The sequence below is a fragment of the Dinoponera quadriceps genome, unplaced genomic scaffold (genome assembly GCF_001313825.1).
Source record: "Dinoponera quadriceps isolate SergipeBrazil2010 unplaced genomic scaffold, ASM131382v1 scaffold365, whole genome shotgun sequence".
NCBI classification, from domain to species: Eukaryota; Metazoa; Arthropoda; class Insecta; order Hymenoptera; family Formicidae; genus Dinoponera; species Dinoponera quadriceps.
The window spans coordinates 352,936-370,171 of record NW_014554573.1 but is presented as its reverse complement, the minus strand read 5'-3'; the positions used below and the strand labels follow the sequence as shown (position 1 = coordinate 370,171).

Here is a 17,236-nt window from a genome sequence, read left to right as displayed (position 1 = left end):
AAATGCGAGTTCACGCGACGACTCTCTCAATTGAATAGAGTACCCCTATTTATCGATTAATTTCAAGTTGATTTTACCTTATGAGAGCTTTAATTCGAAGCTTAATTATCTAGGTGTCCGACGCTAAGTTCTGGAAAGTTGTAACAACCAACCAACTGTCTTCATTAACAAAAAGTCGGCTTCAAACTCACTGGAGAACGTGATCTTGCCATTAAATCCCACGTTTCATGGCACGAATCAACTGACATGTTGAATAAGACGTTTTAATTTAACAAGATTTCTTTTGATATCGATTAATTTTTCAGCGTGTCGGGCGTATATTAGCGCTCGTAAAATGTCGCCGTAATAACCTGTCAAGCAACGACCAGTGTAAAATAAATATAGAAATCTCTGCGGGGAAAAGCACGCGATAGGCACTGAATGGAAATGTCAGTGAATGCACCTAAAGCCAACACCAAAATTTTATCCGAAAGACAGATGGATACAAACCGAAAGCCCGAGAAAATGAAAATACATGCGCGCGTATACGTGTAGGAACCACACCACGTGCGCCGTTCGGCAAAATATAAAATTTCGTGCTCGCGCTTCCGAGATAGATATCTGGCTACTCTGCGACGTCTGAGTCATTTCGAAATCAGATTACATCAGGAAACACTTAACAAATTAGATCGAGGCACGACATGATATAAAATTAATCTCCACGGAGGAGACGTTATGGGCGAACTTGCTGAATTAATGTAAAAAAGCTCACGTGGAAATATCACAACGACATTGTACATACACACACACACGCACACACATATCAAACGTTCAGAGAACCCCGCCGAAACATTCGGTTGGCGAATTTAATAGAAATTTGCACGATGGTCATAAACGGAATTCCGCAAAATTTAGTCGCAGTAATATATTACCGGCCCGGCGACGACGTAAAAGAGATACATGACGCTGCATTTGGGATACAAATGATGATAGTATTATTTATAATTGCTAATATTATGTACACGCATGATGCGCTTCTCGTTTCGTGTTATTATGTGGAGCCGCGAGAGCTGCAAGACCATGCCTACGTTTAACGGCATCGATAATGTGACAGTCACGCGACTGCGAATTGATTCTTAAAACTCCTTTTTATTTCCCCGGAGAACACATATTCGATAGCGTAACGCACCGTGACGTCGCATGTCTGTTTTATAATTAGATTCGGGGGACGGTAAAGCAGGCGCGCGCGTGCACAAGAATGCTTATTTCACGCGAGTTGCATTTTACGAGTACGAAATTACGAGCGTGCGCGCGTGCACATGACACACAAACACATATACACACACATACACACACACACACGTAGTGTACACTCAACATAACGTAAACACGGTTACCGAAAAAAGAACACAAGAACGAAAATCGTACATTCCTACGTGTGTCGTTTTAACTCGTTAAGGGCTCTTAGGATTTGCGGTTATCCCGTCTCTCTCTTTCTCTCTATGAAAAATTAATCCCTCGAAAACGCTTCTCGGCGGAAAGAAAACGCATTCTTAATTCCCTGCAAATTCGCTGCGAGCGGAAGAACGTTGAAATTTCACCTACAACTACCGCACAGTATCCGCGAATGTGGAAGAGAAACGAGCTTGAGAGAAGCGGTCACAGCATCCAGCCGGAGACGAATCGGCGTCTCCGTTCTCGTTGAATATTTCACCGCTCGAAGGAGCGTCACTATAACGCCGGTAATACCGAATTAACTCGGAGTTTTGCATAATACATCCAACACACCAGCTTTCCCCCGCGATGCTTGAGCTAAGGGAAGAAGCACCAGCGACGGAAATAAAACACGATGAGGCCGAAATTCGTACGGTTATTCATAGGTGACCTACTCGCCGGAATTGCCAATATCGCGAGTCGTAACCTTGACCGTTTCCCTTAATATAATGTATCATCTGCGCCTGATTGATGAAACCCCGCAATCTAATTTCTCCTGCGTTCGAACTTTCGCCCCTACGAACGAGAGCGGTGAGACGGGGAGATATCCTTCTGGAGACACGTCGTGCACGATCGGCAAGATAAACAATAGCTATATCGGCCGATCTATCACGAGAATCTTGCGGCGTTCACAGCTCGTTGACGAAATTCCCTTCCCGGACTTTTCTCCCGCTCCCGAGAAATTCGCCCGCGAATTTCACGGCGTATCGATTAACTCTCACCTACTTTACTCGAGGAATTGTTTCATAATTGTGTGCTTTATTAACTGGCACGGCCATGTTTTGCGTTCACATGCACGCCCATTCGTAAATTGTACGTGTTTTCTGCGAAAATACCCTCGGTATATCGGAATCATTTCGTTTGTCGAGGGAAAACGAACATTTTAATGGTACGAATTAGTAAAGCGAATTGGAGCATCACGCGTGCAGCTGCACATACATACAAACACACACGTGCAATTTTACAGAGCAGAAAATTATTTATTTAGCAATTCGCGTAAATTTAGCATCTTCAATCGTCAAGAGTGCTAAATGTGGCATTACTCGCTATTTGCGTCTACATTATAAACAAGCATTTACTCTCACCCCACGAAGCGGATATTCCTCCCCGGCAGGGGTTTCCTATTTTTATTTTCGTCCTTCGCGGCATTGACTCGCAAAGGATTGAGGTTCGACAAAGAAGAGACAACGACTCGGGTCAGGTGAGTTCCAGCAATTTTCAGCCGCATCAACCGGAAGTGACGTGTGATCATGAGAATTGAGCCAGCTCTAGGAGATTTCTTGCGGAGGAAAGTTACTCAATTACGTCAATATTCTTTTATCCGCTTTATTCTTTTAACGCCAGGCAGTTGAAAATATAATATGTCGGCTCGTCCCGACTCGGTGAAAATAGCACGACTATATCCATCATTGCGGGTTAAGCGTAGCATATAGAATCGTATCACCCACTTTCCTTGGAGCACAAGGTCCCTTGTTATACCCCACGTCGATTACAACATTTATAGCCGTTCGATTATGTTGTTCCTTCCAGCCAACTATCCGGTATGATGTTATCCCCAATATAGCGTTCAACGTAATATATACGAACAAGCGTGCTCTTTGACACGAAACTAGTTACCTAACTGAACTGTCCCGTCTCGTATATTTATGGAAACTAACCGTATTGGACGAAAGTGCGGTGTAAGCCGATAAAACGATTGTATCGACACGTAAACAAGCGTAGGCCTATTTTAACGAGAAGTACGCGCGTATCGTTTGTGCGCGTCAAGTAATTCTAGAACAGCACGAAATTGCAGATCTCTTTTGCGATTCGGCTCTTCGGACAGAAATACAAAAGATTATCGGTAGTATGATTGATAGCCGCGAATCGACTGAAACGAACGAAACTACATCCACATGTTGGGACACAATTTCGACGGAAAAATTTAACGATTGTCCTCGTATTCGGTCGATCGCTTGCAAATTTCTCTCTTTTTTCCTCACAACTCGTGCGTCGGTGTAAGTTTACGCGTAATGCTTCGTTGCCTCACGGAAATGAAACAAATCAATGCTGTCCGATAACACACGGAGGTGTATGTACGCGGCGAAACAGATCGGAAGGACTACCGCCAAAACTTGTCAATTCGAACGACCCCTCGTGCAACCGAGGGGTTGAGAAATTGCGTTACTCCACGGGGTAATTTCAATCTCCCTCGTCGTTATTGAAAGGCGGCCTCAGGACGGAACGTACTTATCGCAGCGGGTGATGAATCGCATTAATGCCAGAATACCTGGTAGTTTGTGTAACAACAATCGTGCTTTTCTTTTGCGGAATCAAATATTCACTTAGGGAAATGCTTCGCTGGTCCAACTAGAATTTTAAATGTCACAGGGGGATAATATTGATAACAGCAGCATTCTAGTATTATGTGCAGAAAAATTTAGATCCTGTTATTAACTTTTAATAAGAAGTGTGAAGACCGACTTTAATCTGGATGGGATTCACAGAGAGACTTTCTTGCTAAATTAGATAAATAGTTCAGATAAAAATTCTGTCACTTATATTGATTAGATACAACACAAATGTAACATTGAAGTGTTTGTTAATCATTTATCCATCTCAGCTCATTTCTCGTATCTAGATCATTTTCGCTATGATTGCAAGACCAATTTTTTGAAATGTTCCGTTCGCGCGAACCTGACATTATCCTAATTTAGCGTCGGAGTTCTCTTATAGGCGCCTCGTTATCGCGTTTAATTTACCCATTCATGGTAAATTATAAATTTCGCGATAGAAGGGGAGACATCGAGTGTCGCCGACATACGAGAACACAATAAATAATTCATCGGGGGCAAATAAACTCCACGCATGTCCCGAGCAGAGAATTCGCTTCCTGGCACGCAATGCATCCCGGTATTTGCGACTACCAGCAGCGACCGAGAGAGGGTATATCGATCCTCGGACTGTCAACGTCTTACAACACACACGTACTCGCTACTACTGTCGGCATTAACGAGCCGATAAAGAACGTTTAATCGAATCAGTGGCACACGTGTCGCGCAATGTCCCAAGAAAATTATATACGAAAATATAAAAAAAAAAGAAACTGTGATAACATACAACTAAAATGTGTTGCAAAGACATAAAAATTATTAAACTGCGATGGATTGCTCCGCGCCGCGATTTATCCATCTAGGGATTATCTTTAGGGCTGCGGTAAAAGATGCACAACACACGAGCGGAAAGGAACGACGATATGTTGAGGATATTATATTTTACTCTGGCAAAGGAAGAAAAAAACGAAAAGAAATATGATGTTTTGAGTTTGCCAATTTTATCTATAAGTAACGCTCGATATAATTTGACATAACGACTAAATATCGACTTTATATCGCTCATGAAAATTTAATGATCAATATAGTGCAATAGCTTGTAGTATAATAGCGTCGGTAAGTAGAATATGAAATGAAACTTTCACACACACACACATACACACATATACAGTGAGGCAACGTATATCTGAAACATTATATACAATAAGAAATTGAAATTGATCTACCAAGAAATTATTACTCGACGTTGCGCTCTTATATATACGTTAATTTAATTGCATTGATAATGTAATTTCTGCGGAAAAATCTCTCAAGAAATTTCAGCTAAAATCTGCTAAAATCAATCGCGTGAATCGCGCGATGAATAAAAGTTTTTCCCTCCGGTATTTATCTTTTTCTTTTTTCTCTTTTTTATTTTTCTTATTTTACGATAGCCAGGGGACAATTTGCTCAACGATCGTAAAATCAGCGATTTCCCGATATAAAAATGTCGCGCGATTTTTAAACTCAGACCCTCTGATGCCGCGAGCGTTAAGGCTGAAGGCAGTGGTGCGCGAGGCAGCGCGCGATCAAATTGTGACGAATGCATTGGTGGATACGGCTGTTCGATTTCGCCATTCGACGATGGCGGCAGCGCCGGCTATATGGCAGCTGGCACAGGTCCGCAAAAGGGATATTTTACTGGTAGCTATTGAAAGTTACGGGCTCAAAGTTCCACGAGAGCGTAGCTCTCGGTCGAAACTCTTAACGACGCATAGACTTCTACCGATTCTATGACTGATCGTGCGGATGCGATAGCGAAGCAAAGAGACACGTCGACCGTAAAACGGTTATGTGTACTTTATGTACGTACAACATATAAGTTCCGAAGTTGAATATGAAACATCGTGTCCACGCCGTGTCCCGTATACGAATTTCGCTGTAATAGGTATACGCTTCTATCGATCATCGTTTCGTGAAATAAGAATAGTTTCGCGTATTATGTCGAATAGATCGCGAAAGAAATCCCCCAAATTCAACAGATCGTTTCTCTTGTCCTGAAAATAATTCTCCTTTAAGGACGTTGTAAAGCTCAGTATCCTATTTTCAGCGGCACATTAAAGGAGCTACTCATAAATTTAGTGTCAATCAAGCAAAATTACATTTCCATACGTTTATTTCACTGTTTAAATATTAAATGTTAATTTGAAACGGAGTTGAAATAAATATATATATACACGATATTACAAATACAAAAATATTATTTTTTATTTTTTTATTTTTGTTTTATTTAATGTAATATGTACGCATATTTATTAAAGATAAAAATTAAAAATAGCACGCCAATATTAGGGAATTCATATTTAAAAAATCAACTTTAGTTGCAAATATCTCGACTCTCGAATAGAATTCTTCTCCATTTCGAAAGCAGATAAATAATATTCCATTGTGTACGTAGCGCAAGTTCGTCGAATTTTTATCAAATTTGTTTCGCCTTACAGTCTCTTTCAAGTGACGGAGATATATTGCGCGGAGACAAAACTGAGACAAACACCAACAAATATTCTGCCGCTGCGTTCGTTTAATTCACGTCGCACTTAGCATTTAATTCCGGAGGATGTTCTTCCCTTTATTGAGAGGACTGTCGTGTCCAGAGATCTGCGAGATTTATGGTGCCAGCCCACCATAGTGGAACTATGCATGTGGTCTCTGATTGTAAAGTCACGGGCCAGCCAGGTGGACTAGGTTTTAGAACCACCTTTATGGCAGAGAGCTAACAAACACCTGGACGGCCAAGACCAGCGCGATGAGAAATAAAACCAAGTTTTTCTCCTCTTCTCTATCGTACACAGAGTACACTAGTTGCGTAATGAGGAGCTAATGCGACGCGCATTAAACAAGTATTTATCTTCTCGTATGCGCCGGAGATGAAATCAAATGTAAAATATCTCTCAGAGAGAGAACATGTTTCACCGTTATTAATTTAATAACCTCGGCTTTGCTTTTGGCTAATATTTCCTTTAATTTACTAAGAGCGAATAAAACCGTCGAAACGAGCGTTTCCCCTGTACAAGTACGTAAACGGTGTCACCCTTATTATGTGTATAAATCAATATATAATCTATACATATGACCTATTGTATCCGGCCGCAGCCAGGGAAGTACATGATAGATAATATCGATTTACCGTAGCGAAATTTAGTCCTATTCGAAACCATAGTCGAACGGCGAATCACGCATAGTCATTCCGCGTGTATTTAGGATAAAATTTACGGTTAACGAGGCCGCCGACGTTCCCGCCACGGTCGACCGTCGGGGACATGGTGCGCGGTCGGGTATGCAGAAAATCACTCCTATTGAAAACGTCATGCTCTGAAAATCGCGTGCGAATAATTCGCACTACTAAACCCGGCCTAATTCCCGATAAGTGCGTTTGTGTGCATGAGGATGTCATGTCAGGCGCAAAGTGCGCTTTTTTTGCGCGCAAAGCAAATAAAGAACAATACATCGCGCCCCGAAAAAGATACCTCTATTTTTCAACGTCGAAAACATTTCGCGCTTTCACCGCGGAAACCTTTTTTTTTCAATTTCTGCCCCGCGATCTTCTTGTATCGCGCGGACGCACGCAATTTCGCTGAAATTACGAACATTACGCGCGGTTCGCGATTAATGACCGTTGCGATCACCAATATTCGTTCCCGCCGTCGTGGATGGGGGGAGCAGCGGAAATCTGAATTAATACTTCCAACCGGATAAGCGTTAAAGGCGATATTGAGTGGGTGATGAACGGGCGGATTCAAGCGACTTACCGATAATTCGAGGATGCAAGCCTATATCCTAGATCCTCATTGAAGTTTGAAAAGGGCGGGTGGGGTGGTGCCCGTCCGGCAAGATTACACGCGTTTACATCCTCCGCAGGCTGGAGATCACCTGTAAAAAAGGGACGATTTATCAAGCTTCCCGTGGCCACACATCTCCCACCAGACGTTATGATGCAATCGAAACAGTGTAATCAAGATGTTTGAAAGCTTAGTTTTAAAAGTGTACATATATACGTATATATATCGCTCCAACACTTTATTTCTTCAATGTTCCCACTGCAAGCGCGGCACCTTCAGAATAGAAAGTGCAGACATCCGCCGAGCCGTATCTGTTTTCGCGGCTAATGAGATCTCCCGTCGAAAAGTTACAAAGGCTCCCGTCTCCGTTGGCTCGGAACCTTCGAATCCGAGTTATCAAATTTCGCCTTCTAATGATTCTCCGAACATAAAAGCGCGCGGATATCGATTTTAGGCAAATCATAATTATCCCCTCTCCCTCTCGTGGCGCAAACCCCTCGCTTCGTTGGTCGTTTAGCAAACAGCTCGCTTGTGTGTGAAATTCGTCTCACCCGGAAGGAGTCGGACACGCCCGCGCATTATTACGATAATGACAAGTGTCTTGACGGGCAAGCATAATTAATATCCGCAACCACAATCGATAACCAGAAGGGGTCAATCGTCGGGTCTCGCGACGACGGTCGGGGATCTACCAGCGATTTGGCAGCGATCCCAAGCGGCGGCCCTCTCGAGCATCTCGGCGCCGGCATTCTCGAAAGAACGACGTTCATTCGACGGGACTAAAGTCAAGTTAGAATCTGGACATGTTATACACGAAATACACTTAATGCACCTAGTCCTGTACACAGCCGGATTTTGCAATTAAGACCCTGAAAATGTATAATAAATAAAAATACGGTACTCGTACTGTACTCCAAGTGCCTCGAAGGTACGATTTGCAACGCTATATCTCCGAATTTGACAACGCTGGTCCAGGTTTTAACTTGAGGAACCGAGGCGGGACCGACCGGTCAGCCGGAATTCGAGCGACTCGTCCGCCGAGCCGTGTCCGGTCACCGCAAGGTGCAATTAACGGTGTGGCCGCGCCTTGTAGCGGTAGTAGTTGGAGAACTCGCTATATGAGTCCGCGCGATTCCGTCGGCTCCGAGGCTTCTCTCGCGTGCAGACCGCGCGGCGTACCTGCGGAATGCAGATGTGCGCGAGCGTTGCGTACCTTGATGAAGCCTGCACGCTACACGATGGCAGTACGTAAAGCAGTATCGATTCTGTAACTATTCGTGAGCTATATATATTCTATTCTATTCCATTTCATTTATGCCTCGCGACGAACTCTGACCGGCAATTAAGCGAAATAGCTCAGTTGTTCCGTTCGCCGTGACAGCTCGACGTTACCGATAACGTTTTAATGCTTTCGTTCGAGTTCGTTCGAAATATATGTGTTTTGCGCATTAAAATAATAAGCGCGTATACGCCGTTAATGTGCGAGTACATACGTGTGAGTACATATGAGCACGTGCGCGAGTCTATCAGCACGCGAGCGTCGCGGCTAATGGATGACGAAGCGAGTCGCGACTAGAGATCACCTCCGAATTCGTGTGGGAAAATGAACAAACATAATCAGCTCGAGTAAATGAGAAAGCTTCGTGTACACAGAGCCGTTCTATGCGGACCGTATTTAATTTTAATGGCTTAATTATGGAGGGAGGCCATCGTTTGTTTCTTTTCTTTTTTTCTTTTTTCGTTGTAACTTTCTAATCCGCGGCTTTCAACAATTTGTTGCTATTTGGTTGGTTTTTTTTTTAATTTTTAATCGTTAAATATTCGGCAAATGTTGAGGATATCCGTCATTATCGAGAAAGAAAATCTACTCTCGATAAGGTAATTCTACAGTGCATACGTTTTGAAGTAATGGGATTTGCACACGAAAACTATGCGGCAAAGAACGATAAATATCGATTTCCAATGTTTCCATGTATCCTGCATATTTATGTTTCTATATGTGGAATACACGCTATGCGCGAGTATCTTAAAGTTGAGAAGAAATCTTTCGTTAACGCGTAATGCGGTCGGTGCATGCGGAACAGCTTGTGCACACAAAAGTCTCTTTCAGGATAGGGCAGCTTTTATTTGTTGCATGAGCCGCCACAGTGAATGTGTAAAGTGACCTCCATTACTGGTCACGCAGCAGTCGGCACGTCATGTCATTTACTATTTTACACGTTTGCAAAATTCACATCGAATATTTGTAAAATATACGAACCCGCGGTAATTTATACGAAGAGTTATCTCGGTAATACATATTTCTAAATGGTAAATAGTCTCGATTAAAAACACACACGTGGATACATCTTGACGTCGCTTATTTTATCCTTCGAAGTGCGTAAAATGTAAAAATTGATCTGCCGACAAATTTGCTTATCAACTTTCTGCAATTATTAACGAATTGAGTTGCATCTGTCGCTAAACTTTCAATCGCACAGACTCAAATTGAGTTGGAGAAATCAGAGTTTCGGTTTCGAGAGCTAAGTTTTAGAATTCAGTTTACTGCCAACTATAGCCATGTTCGTGCCGAGAGATTGAATTCGAAAACACAATTCGTTAGTGATGAAGTGCCTTGTCTAATATGCTTATCAAGAGGGTACTATAATAACGATGTGTAATAAAGATTCCCCGTCGTCGGAGGAGTAGTTAGGCGAATCACCACGTGACCCGCATTTCATGTTCAACCTTGAAATCACGCGAGGAATAGCAGGGAAAGGTGCAATAAATACTTATGAACGGTATGTAGTTTCACGAGCAATCTCAACGGCGGAAGCGGACGAGGAGTACGTCCTTACAAACGGACGACGGTATCCAACCAGTTGAGAAATCAAATCGAAATTCCGGCAAAGTTACCTGTCACGAGAGTGGCTCGTGGCATTTCCATAGAAATAATAAGTCGCATTCCCCGTGGACTAAAATTGAACGGTTTACTTTCCACGGAGAAAGACAAATGCTCGATTGGAAAATGTCAGCCGCGTCGAAATACTGCGTTTCAGTGAGGGTTTTACTACAACACCGGAGTGGAATTTCGCTCATACGACTACTCGCATGCAATCGGATTAATGTTGCGATCAAAATATTAATTCCTCGTAGTTGATACCACGTTACGTAACTTGCGTGCGTCCGCATTGCAACATAACTAATCCCATTCTCTTCCCCGTCACCGCAGGTGCGTAGTCACAAGTATTTTCCACGCTTTTCCATTTAACTTCTGCAAATTACTTCACTACTTAACTTTCCGTTCGTATCCCGCGTATTCCGAATATAGCAAGATGGTAATTATTCCCGCTTTAATTCCCGACAATATCAACCTCGTACTGCCTCTCGCGCTGCTTAAATTTGCGCTTGTATTTATTTATGTGTTGTACATCGAGGGCAGCCTTTTCGCGGCATTCCGCGTTTCCCTGAACGGATCCGTCCCAAATTGCGATACGATAATACGGCTCATGAGATGAAAGTCGGCGAAATGCAAATACCTCATCGCGACAATGCCCCTCGTCGAAAGGGTGGTCTTCGTATATATCACGAACTTGCAGTTTGTCGACATCATTTGCGAACCAACGCACTTTCGATCGGCTTTGAATGAGATCGTTTGATACATCCACGAACGAAAATTTCCGAACTGGACTACTGGCAAAATTCCACACCCCATTAATTCCAGTCAATGGCATCATTTTAGTCTATTCAGAATTGTGCATACGACCCACAGGAACTCGCGTTATATGTGCACGAGTGTGTGTGAAACGGAACGGAAGGAGTTTCTCAATCTACAAACCCCTGCCGAGAGTTACGTGGCGCTAATTAAAAGATAATTAACCACGATTTACTCTAAACATGAGAGAAAAATAATTTTCATTTTTATCCATTATTACGCAAAAATGAGATAATTCGCCAAACAGTAATTTAGAATAAATTCATTTGAAAATGTAGAATTTCACGTCCACTCAATTTTCTGTGTGTGTATGTTATTCGATTTTTTAAATTTTGCAAATTAATTTGTTCTTTCACGTCATTAATTTACCCATTCTAAATAAAACACTGAAGACATTAGTTCGTAACTAAAGATACACCGTTCCGCTATCGTAAATGACGTGATTTCTTTATCGAATGTCGTATCACTTCCTTCCCGTTCACGCTTCAGCTACAAGTTGCCTCAGAATTAGCGGAAACTCGACCGTGTGGTTATATATAACGTTATTTCTTGCGATATTCGCAATCGATTCGCATTAGCGAAAATGTCAGGTCACCAAGGCGCCTTTCACATTACGTTATTGCGAGTAAACGGGCTTTTGCATATCAGCTTCAGAAGGGCGCAAATAAGCGGAACATCATTCGTCATTCGATCGAACATGTACTTTCTTTTGATGGAATTTTAATTGTGATCTTCTTATACATCGTCCCTCGCTACGAGATATCAAACAAGATATACCGAGCATAAAACTATGAAAAACTATGCGACGCATAACGTACTTTCCCTCGACATTTCCGCTGAAAAAAGTTGGCTTCGAAATCCACAAGAGACGCGCCGCGTCGTCGGAAATTTTACAAAGATATCCAGTACGGTCGTGATAAGCGCGACGATATTCCGTTCTCGGCGATCGGAAGAACCGAATCCACGAAAATACGACGGTAGCTTCATTCCTGCACGCGCACACGGACAGGAATGAAAACGCTGAAAAATGGATAGATAAAATATCAACGAGATAGCGCGACATCGATAAGCCTTAATTCCGTGAATATATTACAAGAGCTTTGAAAAGACCCTCGACCTTGTTCGTTCCAGCTCACAATCTACGCGCGCTCCGACTACCAGCCAGCACGGAATCTTTTTCTAAAATAAAAGCGCTATAATAGGGGTACGATGGGTGTAAACTATCGATTTGTTGTTCTCAAATGAAGGCGGTTCGACGTAATCAGCAGTCGCAAAAACGCGCCGCCAGCTCCATCAGATATAAAATGTAATAGCCGTCTTTATCGTTATGACGCAAACGTACTCGCACGCGCTCCGTTATGGTGAAAATATGTATGCCACCATGCATATCTCGTCCGATCGCCGGTGGGGTTCCTACAAAGAGCGCGCTGGTTGCCTGGTTCACTTTTCCGATAAGCGATTACAAGTGGAATATCGCTTTGTACACACACTGCTGACATGTCTCATATCGGGAACTATCAGATATTCAATATATTCCACAAACACAATGATTACCACTAATCGCATTTTGTCAGGTAATATTGAATATTTGCGATGATTATGTAATTTTTTTCTGCGTTATATCGATTTACCCATTATCGAAGTTTTGTATGCGCATACACTGCAAATCCAAATGTATTATCTTTATACACATAAACGTCTAAAAATGACACTTTTTATATGTTTTTTGCCGTTTTGGGCTACGTCATTTAAAACATTTAATCCTGTTGAATTATAAATTAACACGCCCAATCGTTAAACGACGTGTTAAATGACGTGATTTAAAACGGCAAGAAATGCGTAAGAAGAGCCTCAGTTAAACACACTTGAATTTACAATGTATGTACATAAATTTTGCCGAGAAACGAAAGAAGGAATATCTTTTCGAAAAAATTCGTTTCTCTCGGAAATATTTAATTGAGATGGCATAAAAGTGCACAATAAGAAACGTGTGTACGGGGAGAGAATTATTATCGATGCACTTGTCTCAGCGGTTGACAAAATTGTCTCCGTCCAAGCCCATCAAGCAAGAGTGCACCTGATAATGAACTTCCCGATCTGTCGTTAGGTGTCATCTCAAATAACACGCTTTCAAAGGCTCGCAGGAATGACGTTTCGGCGGCGACAAATTAGTTTTGCACAGGAAATACGATAAATTTGGCGATTATGGCGCGGCGACACGTCACCTTACTTCTCAAGAAGTCCATTTAATACGCCATCCGTATCTATTCCGCAATTAAACACGCGACACGATAAAACACACACACACATACACAGGCATAACATAGAAACCAAATAAAACATGAGAGAATTTCTTTCGTTCGTGAGACGTATAAACATAATTGTAAGTTCGTCGCAAATATTTCGATATGCGTAAGAAATTTATCGCATATCGATAATGGAGAGTTGGACGTCGGAGCGTAGTCCACTGCGGAAATACGCGTCGAAGAGACAGAAGGCGAGGGTGATACGCGAGTCGTCAAATGCGGGCTGTCTCGAGGTTCGTTCGTCTAATCAGCGCGGACGACCGCGAAACGATTCGGGCACACCAAATTGTCGACCATTTCGACTGCCCCGGAAAGAATGAAAATTCATTTACGCTCGCACAGTCGGTAAGCACCCTCGAGTTACGAGAACGCAATATCATCGAGAATCCCCGCACGGGTCGACCCGAGCGGATACCGAATCGAAGATCGAGTACCCGAGAGTACTCGCGCATCCCTCCTCTAATGTGTCGCTCATAATTATCAATGTATCGTTGATTCATGCATCGGAATGTACTCACGGAAATGGGGTACGGTGCGCCGCGGAAACGCGCGAGGGTGACGCGCACCGGTCGGTGCGTCGGCTGGGGGAGGTGGGNGGGGGGGGGGGGAACAGTGTTCACTCGCGGGTGCACGCGTTTTCACGGGCAACACCTCGCGTACACTCTCAAGCGGCGCTCGACGGCTCGCTGCGTATCATGATCGACGCTCTGGTGACCAGTCTTGGGAGCAACCCTCGCGGCGAACGCGCTACCGGGGACCAAGGAGAGAGAGAAAGAAAGAGAAGGCCACCGGGATAGTCGCGACTTTGATGGCGCGGCGACGACGGGCCGAATGGTGGAAGCAGAGGGTGGTTTACTGAGCGTAGCAAGAGAAAGGAAGAGAGAGAGAGTGAGTGAGTGAGTAAGAGAGGGTAAGAGAGGTAGGCAGAGAGAAAGAGGGAGAGAGGAGAGAGAAAAAGAGAAAAGATGAGAGAAAAAGAGCAGGAAGGAGAGAGAGAGTGCCAAATCGACGAATACAATCAGTCACTAATCGTCACAGAAGAAAGAAAGATCCGATAGTGAGAAAAGATTGATAGGCAACCGCGTGGCAGCTAGAGTCGCGACGCACTGCTGCTTCACGGCTGCGAGTCCCCACCATGGATTTTCACGAGCTCGTTCTACCCCCACTCGCCCCCGCGCGGTCAACCCCCACCTGTCCACCGCGCACCAGCCGAACTACGGCACCTCGCAAGCTCCAACCACCACACCCCCGCGACTTGCACACGATTTGTTTGCCCCCGAGTTCCACTCGCGATGGCTCTCGCGAAGCGAGAAACGAAAAGTCGCTCGGTACTCACGGCCAGCAAGATCGCATGACCGTGTCCGATCCAGTGATTTCGCACGAATAGGAAGCTCCCGGATATCTACACGGCGTCCGCTGTAAGGTCCGCTTTGAAATACAGTAATGCTACGTCGGAACGCGATAAGCCTGCCCCGCGAAATTCCATCCGCTGTGGAACGCCCGGGGGTTGATGAAAAGCGGCATTTTCGAACCTTTTACCGTGAAAAGGAGAACTTATCGGTATTTCTACGTTCACAAGGTGATACACCCTGAAATCCGGCCGTGGATACTCTTTAACCTCCAACGATTTTCCGTATGTGATCACCGTCCTGAAATCGTTAATTCGATTGTCTCGGTCCGTACAACGCTTAGTTATGTGAGACGCCGTCCTATGATAGAGTGAGTGAGTGAGCGATCTGTCATCCGCTATACGTTCTATCGACTGTTATTGACACATCAAGATTGACGCCCAGGCAACCAATTCGCATTCCGACGGCGCCGAAAAGGATTAAACCGCGCGAATGCAGTAACGCCGGATACGAGTGTCGCATCGTAGCCTTCTGTTATTATGTTAGCCCGTCGGAGAAGTTTACGGCGCGAAAAGTTGCTGCAACTTTCAACGCACGTACTGCGTGTATACTTGGATATTAAATAGTTCTCTCGCGGACTTTCTTTTTTTTCTTCCTGCGCTAATATTAGATTCTCAAATCTAACGCATGTAGCGCGCGGCCAAAGTTGCGACGTATAACTTTGGAATCAAGCCTAGGACACGCATGGGGAATAATAAATGATTCACGGCGAGTATCTGCACCGTATAGATACATCGGACAGATTTATCTGCCAATCTGAGCCGCTACGACGGTCTTCGATACGGAGTATCGGTCATTCACTACTGAGATTGCCTACGAGTTCTCAACGAGATCGGAAGATAGCTGTTTTAAAATTCTTTGGCGCTCACTGGCGTCGGCTGCTAGGAGGTAGGTAAAAGTTGGATGCAACGGTCTCGATTAATGGCATGGCGAAGGGGTCGCAGGTAAGGAAGTAAATCGGAGCAGACTCGAGGAGAATTCGATATCTAGTCTAATAAAACGACTTTGTTTCTTGCTGGAAAGTAATCGTTATACATGAAGTCATCAAAATTGTTTCTGTACCTAAAATGTTAAATTTAACTAGTTACAGATACAATTACTAAAAAGTGTAACTAGTTATAGATAAGACTTCGGCATAGGACGTATTGTATAATAGATCTTGTACTGCCGTTTCACCCATGGCTCAATCGTGCATGTCTAACGGCCTTTAGGATCAATCGCGGTGACTTAGGGACTATTAATTAAACGCGCTTTGACACAACGAACTGATCAGTCTTGAAACTTGGGACACTTCGCAGACCACTTAGTAGCAGTCCTCGGTTCTTTCGACCGAGACCGGCGGTCTCACGTCTGTCTTCTTCAATGACGCGAGTTGATAAGTACGAACTGATTTCATCGGAACGTACATAGCGTGGGCGATAAAGCAGGTGGAGATTTGACGACGACGATCGAACACGAGTACGCGCAGCTGGTAGGTAGGAAGAGAATACCAAGTTCCAGCTTTGTAAGCGAACGATAATCAATCGAGTTTGGCGGAAGAGCATATTGAGCTTCGAATTGATATATTGCGATCTTGAGTCTCTCCGAACGAATACCGGTCCCAGCCTCCCAGGCCGATCGATATTTATTATCGACGAATCGATATCGACAATACCGGTGAACTGTTGCTGACAAATCGAAGAGAGCTACTCATATGTTGTATTTCATATTGATGGAGGATATTGATCGAAAGATATCGATACAACCGTCGGAAATAATTCGATGTAAACAAGAACATGTTTTGTACCGATAACTCCCGATAACGTCAATGACGCTTTGACGTATTGATTTTTGAAGTCCGAGTACGAACTGAATGCATTAACTCGTATTACACATCTGACATCAGATATGACTGTCTGAGTCTCGGTTCGTTAATAACGCTGAATACGGTCTTCACATTAGGCAAATTAAGCTCGAAATCAAACAGCCGCGTATAATGTAAATACGAGATACGGAATACAGACCACGGCAATCTCTTATCATTATATCATTGAGGAAGCTCTAGAACATTGCGTTATTAATAGATAATGATAAGATAGGCGAGAAATAGAATAATACAGCATCGAAGACTATATTGCGAAAGAACAATAAACATTCCTCATTTATCGATCATGATTGTAATCATAAATGCAATTGAATGACGAGTCACACATACGCTTATACTTCAAATTATTATCTAATAGAT

The 17,236-nt window shown here is 43.4% G+C and overlaps 2 protein-coding genes across 2 annotated transcripts in view; one reads left to right on the top strand and one right to left on the bottom strand.

Annotated features, from left to right (window-relative positions):
- The window catches only part of LOC106752111 (synaptotagmin-7), a 157,987-nt gene extending 143,803 nt beyond the window's left edge, over positions 1 to 14,184 (bottom strand). The window contains exons 1-2 of the mRNA XM_014633539.1: positions 14,122 to 14,184; positions 7,574 to 7,694 (exon numbers count right to left, since the gene is read on the bottom strand). The gene's annotated coding sequence lies outside the window, so the exon portion shown is untranslated. The remainder of the gene's footprint in view (positions 1 to 7,573; positions 7,695 to 14,121) is intronic.
- The window catches only part of LOC106752110 (vanin-like protein 1), a 45,917-nt gene that overhangs the window by 20,900 nt on the left and 7,781 nt on the right, over positions 1 to 17,236 (top strand). The gene's annotated exons all lie outside the window — the stretch shown is intronic.